At 40.1% G+C, this 7994-nt stretch overlaps 1 protein-coding gene and 1 long non-coding RNA gene across 2 annotated transcripts in view; one reads left to right on the top strand and one right to left on the bottom strand.

Moving 5' to 3' along the window:
* LOC112956780 overlaps positions 1-1335 on the top strand; it is a 1852-nt gene extending 517 nt beyond the window's left edge. Inside the window, exon 2 of the long non-coding RNA XR_003251101.1 lies at positions 1101-1335. This is a non-coding gene — a long non-coding RNA (uncharacterized LOC112956780). The remainder of the gene's footprint in view (positions 1-1100) is intronic.
* Positions 1-7994, bottom strand: part of NELL2 (neural EGFL like 2) — a 136448-nt gene that overhangs the window by 19416 nt on the left and 109038 nt on the right. The window lies entirely within an intron of this gene.

Raw genomic sequence — 7994 nt, 5'->3', positions numbered from 1 at the left:
GGAAGGGAAGGGAAGGAGAGGGAAGGGAAGGGAAGGAGAGGGAAGGGAAGGAGAGGGAAGGGAAGGGAAGGGAAGGGAAGGGAAGGGAAGGGAAGGGAAGGGAAGGGAAGGGAAGGGAAGGAGAAGGGAAAAATAAAGGTCTACAATGCAGAACTTAGCATACTATGGGGAAATATGCAAGAAGATAGCTTGCTTGTTGGGGCATGATCTAAGTTACTTCTCCAAAGGCTGGAGATATCTGCTCCACAGAGGATAACTTGGTGAGCGTGGCCAAGGCTGCAAGCACCACTGAATCGATGGAGCGGGGGGTCTGAAGCTGAAAAGGCAGAGGGCTCTTGTTCAGACCTTTATATTCACTGCCTTGCAACCCTCGTAACACACATTAAAACTCTGGGTAGCATATATCTCTCCTCCTCAAAAGTGGAATTTATTTATTGGTGACGAGGTAGAGGAAAAAGTCTTATTTAGGTCAAAATAACGGATATGAATTAAAGAAAGCCTGTGTTCTTCTCTTCAGAACAATTTATTTGTGAATCTGTAAGCTTTATAATTACGAGCAGGGTGCTGCAGGCAAAGGTTGAACGCATTCTGATGAACTCACTGCTTATTCAGGAAAATAAACCCTGAATGTCATGTCAGTATTGGTGAACTGACAAACACAGGAGCTCTTCTGTATTTATCTGACAAACCTATATCCCAAGAAATATTACTTGGGATGAAATGCTTCATCAGATGCCAATAAGCAGAGAAATTTATTCCCTGAGCTTTGCTACGGCTGCATGCAAAGCTGCTGAGTGGAGGCAGGTAAGAGTGGCTGCGAACAAGTGCTGGTGGCAGCACATGGACGGTCTTCAAGAAATGACCTGTTCTTGACAGCTGCTTTGCCCACAAACCACTTAATTTGAACCACTCCTGAACCAGTGTTGAACAGTCCATTCTTCTGTAAATGCAGCAAACAAGATATCCCCAAAAACCTTCTCACCACTAATTTTTTACGCAAAAGATCTTACAGTGCATGCTGGTGGGTTTCAGGAAATATATGTTTTGTATAAAATTTATTTCTAAATCTTCCAAATAATGCTGATTGTTATCTCTTGTAGAGACTTGCACTGTAATGGGACAAAACAACTGTTGCAAATCTGCTAAACAAGAAAATGAAGCAGAAATGCGTTTTGTAGAGCTAAAGCACTGATTTCATGGAAAATTTTCTTGACATTCGGATAAAAGGATTTCTATTTTCAAATGGGCATAGCATGGCTCAGGAAGTGCTGTGAAAGGATCTACAACTGAAAGGATCTTATTAGTATGGGCAAATCAGCCAAAAATAATTTTTCTCTTTCCTATGGTGAAACATTCTCCAATGAATCATCTTGCAGCTGCTCAGTCAGAGGTGGGAGCTGACAGGAGAAGAAAAAACTAATTGAAGTTTGGCTTGGCCAGTGGCTATGCTCTAGCAGTGGACTATATGGAACATTAACAGCCCTAATGAAGTCCCCGTTTGAAGCGGTACTAGAAAGGCACAAAGAACATGAAATACTCTTCTACAGAAGGAGGTTACTGAAACGGCATTATATTTTCACTTTTGAAAGAAATTAAAGTTTCTAAGTATGAGTAAAGAAGTGATGGTCCTTTTTCAACAGCAGGTATTTACAAGCAAGTACACAAATTGGACATCTTATTCTGCATATGCAGGCTCTTTTCTTCCACTAGATAGACGCAGCAGTGGCAAAGGAGAAAAAAAAAATGAAAGCATCTCATCCAGGAAGTAAAATAGAGTCTTAGGTATGTGAAGGTTCAAAGCACGTGGTCTACAGCTTCAGCTCTGGTCCCACTGCAATTGAGGGCTGAATTCCCACTGACTACTATGCAGGCAGTATCTTCTCCATTTTTTCTACTTTTTATGTAAATGCAAAATTGCACAAACCAAATCTTCCAGATTGGCAGCTTCAGACCACAAAGGAACACTGAGACAAGCTGGAAGTAGCCTTCACCCTCCAGGCTGGAGAGCATCTCCACAACTGGCAGGGCAGCTTGGGCACCTCCCGAGCCGTCCGGCTGCATTTCCACCCTGGGGAATGTGCCTGGCAGCAGACTGGTGATTCCTGCTCTTGCGTCTGGAGAACATGCAAGTGTGACACTGGTGAGCACCACAAAACACCAGGAAACGAGGACTCACTCTGTCTACCCTGCAGAATTTGTGAATGTGCTCAAAGCAACTGCACGCACATCCCACTGCCACCAAGCAGCCTAATTCATTATTACATGTTCATGTTCCACGTGCTTTGCTTTTAAATTATTCAGTTTTTCTTCTGTGTGTTTTTCTTGAACTGAAATCAGCCAACCTGCTTATTTCCATATTATGCTACCCATTTTTCAAGCAGGAAAAAAAAAGCCTCACATTTTTGCTAATTGAAGGCCCACTCTAATAAAACAGTCGTAATGCCTGGCGCTTTGTGAATGCAAGCAGGGTAAGCAACCAGCTCTGCTTGAGATGAAGAAAAGACTTGCTCTTCCACATCACCTTCTTTGCACCTCTGAATCACTCATTTCCTGAGCTGTGGCAACAGTTACAGCTATTATATCCCTTGCTCTCAGGGAGACTGCGAAAACTCTGCTCCCTGAAGAGTCAAATAAGATCATTAGCAAATTATCCACCGGTACAGCATGAAAAAAGAAAAGCCAGCAGTCTGATGAATATTATTAGAGAATTTTTGTATAATAAGAGCTTTTGAAGATTGAAAGTGCTATAAAATTGCCAATTTGAAAGATAGCTGTGCTCTTTCATCCAGCGACAGGCCCAAGCTCTCTAATGTGGCCAGGCTGCACTCAACAAAGAACCACAGTGTGGGGGGAGAGCAGGGGCAGTTCTACCATTTTACATTGCTCTCATTTCAAGATTGAGATATTAATCACCAAATCCTGCTCTCTCAAGAGCCTGTACACCACCACCAAGCACAAAGTTACAGAGAGCACAACTCCTAAAATCCTTTCTTTCACAAACCTCTCTATCCAGTTCTAAAACAAAGCCCCAAAGTCCTTTCCATTCAAGAAGAAAACATCCACTGGTTCAAAGCTGTGAATATTTAGTATTGAGTTATTTCCATTCTGGAGGTTACTTTCTGGGGCAGTATGCCACATAGTAGTCAGCTAAGACTGCCAAGTAACAGACACTTCCAGTTGCAGTAATATCTGCCCCAGTGCTCTCATCACCACATGGGTTTTCAAACACTAACAAGCAGCCAGCAAATTCCATTATTTCAGTCACTTCTGAACTAGGCTCAGTCCGAAATCTCATTTCAAAGGCAACAGCTTCCCAGTCTAAGGCTAACCTCCAGAGCCACCCACATCCCAGCCCTACATCCCAGTCCAGTATAAACAAGGTGCCTATGCTGAAGGAAGTGTCCCTTCAAAACCCATCACTGAAGAAGGAAGCAGCTGTGGGACACACAAACTATGAAGCTGTACATAAAGATGAGCCTGCAATGCCCTTTCACAGGTCTACTTGAAACAGTCAGACCGTAGTAAGTTTTGCATATTTCTATTATCTGCTTTCAAGGATGCTATGTGCAGTCTGGGTGTAAAAGACCACATCCTAAATTTTCAGGCTTAACACTCATGCTTGGTAGGATTAAGAGGGTGTTTGAGTTATAGGTTCACAATAGGGAAAAGGCATCAATCTTATTCAATATGACAAAATCAAAGTTCACTATACTGTGTGTAACATACCTGCTGTCATAACTCAATTTTCTGGAATGGCCATGAAAAGACTTCATTGCACCTACTGCAAATTCTGGAGTCCCGATCTCTTTACATTTTAAAAAGGTGTTTTGGTTGGATTTCATATGACAGAAGATTTCTAATATGATCATACTTGAGAAGACCTTGCTGTTCAATCAGATCTTTGACTTGAGATCTTATGTAAAAATCAGGTCCCAACGGAGAAACATAGTAGCCTGAAACTGGTTCAATATACTAGAGCTATCTTGCTGCTAAAACAAAATTATCAGCCTTTGGGATTTCAGCCTCACTACATTCCTATATATTGCAGGCATATAAACATCACACAGAAAGATAAAAAAGAAGAATACAGAATTTGAGACTTATGAAACAATCCAGGGAGATATCAGTTATATGATACAACCAATGTTGTTTAGAATGCATTTTAAATCTGTTTTGTAAAGGCTGATGAGCTCCTTTCTTCTAATACTGTTGCTGCTGATGATGATGGTGATTCCCAAAGGAATTTTCTTCCTCGGTTAATAAAAGTTCTAGAACTTGATTTTCTTTAGACTCTTACTCAGATTTGTTCAGTTTCCAGTAACTCTTTAAAGATACAATAACAGCCCATGACTGCTGTAACACACTTACCACTGTACGGGCACCTACAAAGTTCCCACTGAACTATGGAATAATCTTGAGTTTCCCTATATTTGTATTCCAACATTTCATTCAATTTTACCTTTAAATTATGAAGGTCTAGACTAAAGTTGGCCTGTAGCATACAGTAAAGAGTCACCTGCTCTTTTACCCTAGCAAAAGCTGATTTCATGAAGATTTTCTCTGTATAGCACGATAAATATTGGCTGTCTCAGATAAAGTCTTCGGAGAGCAGTGAAGATGATCCTGTTTCCTTCTCCTGTTCCCTTTCCTGTTCCTCTGGAAAGGGGAGCAGGCCAGCGCAGGAGGAGATGCCTCGGGCACGCCTTTGGACCTGCTGCTCCTGCCTCGGTACCTTCATGGCTCTAGTAGAAGTTCTGACTGAAGCAGCCTAAATCCATAATCCGGCTCAAAAGGTAGGAACCTCAGAACAAGTGCTGTAAAAGTAGTTATAAAAACTACTTCAATAGGTTGAGTCAATATGTTCTTCTATATAAGATATGTTCTTCTGTATAAGTTTCCAACTGTCACATTGCATGAAAAAATAAAACATTTTCTTTTTAATCCTAGCAAGAGCATGATTGCCTTTTTTTTTTTTTTTTTTTTTTGAGTACCCTGTCCATGGAAAACTAATTTCGTTCCATTAATGAAAAGGAAGCAAAATGTGATTGAGGATGTAATATGGAATTATAGTTCATTAATTCTTCAAGTAGGTAATTTTCCAGGCTCCTGATCCCCCATTGATTTCTAGACACCCCCATAGGTCCTGCTAAATGCCAGCAAAAGGAAATTCAATCGTGTTGTTATTTCATGTGTGGCAGCGGCGGCTCTCCAAAATTAGATAGAAACATTCTGAAAGGGATTTTTCCACTGACTGCTTCACCATGCAGCCCTGTTAACAAGTCTTTCTTGTCAAAAACTGATCAATCACAGACCCCACAGATAACTGAAACTAAGACAGCTTCTTATTATGCAGCCAATACCATCAAAGGATATGACATTTGTAACAATTGAAGATGATAATTCAGAACACCTAATTAACCACGATGAACTAGCTACATGCTTGAATAGTTAAAAAAATGTAAGGAATATATTTTTCCATGAGATCCTGTGAAACTGGTTATGCCAATCCCCATTAGAGAGTTAAATAAATCGAGTCATTACTGGGTTTCTGTTTTCAGATGTTGACTAAGATGCAGGATTGCTTTCAGCTTGGCCATAATTCTCAGCCTAGCAACTCATCCTCAAAATAGTACATGCTTTCTCTGTTAGCCCTACCTTGAGAAACAAAACTAATTATCTTCCTCACGATACCAAAATTACTTGCATGCCTTAAATACACAGAAAATTCGCTTTAATTCCATACTAGTTTTTGGGAAGCTACTTAGCTCCAGTTGCAGATATTAGAAATAAAACTAACGCACTAGTGCTACTCACTAAAAATGCTGTCAGTTAATAGATAACAGCAGTCAGTTTAAAAAAAAAACAGATAGATTAATCTCTTTGGAAGGGAAAAAACAGTTTTGTCAGGTGCTTTCTTTTGTGAAGAGTGAGAAGAAAGGCTTTCCTTGAACAGTGCACTGAAGGAAGGACTTGAATTTTATCGGGGAGGAATCAAGTCATTGATAATTGTGACGTGCAAGAGCAACTTCTGTATATTTGAACCAGAGATTCAACCTGACCCAGTTTTGCAAAATTTAGTTCAAGTTCAGTTCAGGTAGGAATTAACAAAACTTCCAATGATTCAAGTTCAGAAGGCATTAGAAGCAAACAATCAAACCAGAGCCCCACGTCACAACTCTTAGATTGAATTTGTCTTAGATTGTCTAAGATGTGTCTTAGATTGAATTTGAATTCCTGATTTCAGCACAGCCTCCTGGTGCGGGGCATCACGTGTACTATGAGTGTGCATGCCTGATGTCATGCAGTCTTAACTACCTATTACCGTGACTCTCAGCCCAGTGACCATCAATCTACGTTGCTGCTCTTCAAGCATAAAAACACACAAAGTCATAGAAAGCCACGAGCCACAGAAGTGGAGCAAGCACCCTCTGTCTTTGCTTGGGCTATAAACATGTCACCCCCATGTACCTGCAGAGGCTGCAGACTCCCTCACATTGACAGGAAGAGAAAGGGCTCCACAGGGACACAGTGCAATGACTGGTGCTGTTATAGATTTTAATTCCACTAATAGTTGAATGGGTCATAATTCATAAAAGGGAGAGCTTACAGTGAGTTATGAAGGTCATCCTCATTTTCCTTATATAAGAAAAGGATATTTTATTATAACACTGCCTAGCTGCATTATTCACATTCTATTTATAGGCTACAGTATTTTAAGAACCTAACTGAATTTTTAATTTGCATGTTTAGTACAGGAGGTTCTTCCTCACAGTAAAATAATAAAAAAAAAGCTAAGTTGTGGATGCATTAAAATCCTTCCAAGATACATTTTGATTTTTGGATTAAAAATCCAAAAAAAAAACCTGTCCTCAAACTTCTCTTTTAGCATTCTCCTTTTTTTCAGTTTTCTCAAATGCTTTCTAAAAAGCTGCTACAGACAGGAATGTAATGCTGTAACAAGCTGAAGTAGAGCTGAGATTTGGCTCTTCAATAGAGAAAAATATGTCTTCTTTAACTTAAACTGACAAATAATTTGAGAGAAAAAAAAAAAAGAATAATCACACACAACTAAGGAAGTGTGTCAGGCAAGGAAAATGTAAACAAAAAGGAAAGGATACAAAACAGAAAGGATGATGCAGTAAGCTTCATGCCCAGATCCAGAAAGTTCCCCAAATCCCATATGGGCACCTCTGCTTAATTACCATCACAGTTTTAGGAGTAAATAGAAATTAAAAAAATGGATGCAAAGTAAAACATTGTAAACTTCTAAAGCCACCAGCCCTCGCCTCTCTGCTCATTTTGAACTCATTTCTCACACCTCAGAAAAATACAGGTGATAACTGGGATTAGCCAGGCCCTGCAGCCAGGCAAAGCCTCTCCCTCACAGAGCCCTGGCTTTCCCCGTGCCTTGCTGCAAATCTCATCAGTTCACAGTATAAAAACTTCAAAGCTTTTTCTCCAGTTTAATGAGCTAACAATTTTAGAAAATGCCCTCTCTAAAAGTCAAGGGAAACATATTTTATTAAGGTTTTATGAATTGGCGAAGCTTCCTTTCTGGAGTAACGTTATTTAAAAACACTTTATCTTCCCTCAGACATTGACTTGTTTATACAGAAGAACAATAGGAGCAAAAATGGAAGGACCTGTGTCTTATCTGGACTTTTGCCACTAACTTTTTCTTACGCAAACCTTGTCTTCTACTCAACTTGGCCATGTGTCTTGATTTCTACATCTGTAAAATAGGAAAAAAAAAAGGTGCTTATGTCAGCCATTTTTCCTTTCTCTTGTTTTTGTTTTGTTCTCCCTACAAAATGCTCTAGGGAGCATTTCTAGTAATGAAACTAACTCCATAAGTATCACATGTGACAGTGCCCAGGCACATTTGGGGGAAAAGCAACAGACCAGGGAATAAGAACCATGGAAAAGACGAGGAAAGGAGAGGAGAGGAGAGGAGAGGAGAGGAGAGGAGAGGAGAGGAGAGGAGAGGAGAGGAG

The sequence above is a fragment of the Nothoprocta perdicaria genome, unplaced genomic scaffold, assembly GCF_003342845.1.
Source record: "Nothoprocta perdicaria isolate Ctin4 unplaced genomic scaffold, notPer1 scaffold_67, whole genome shotgun sequence".
Lineage (NCBI taxonomy): Eukaryota > Metazoa > Chordata > Aves > Tinamiformes > Tinamidae > Nothoprocta > Nothoprocta perdicaria.
This window is presented reverse-complemented; position numbering and strand designations above follow the sequence as displayed.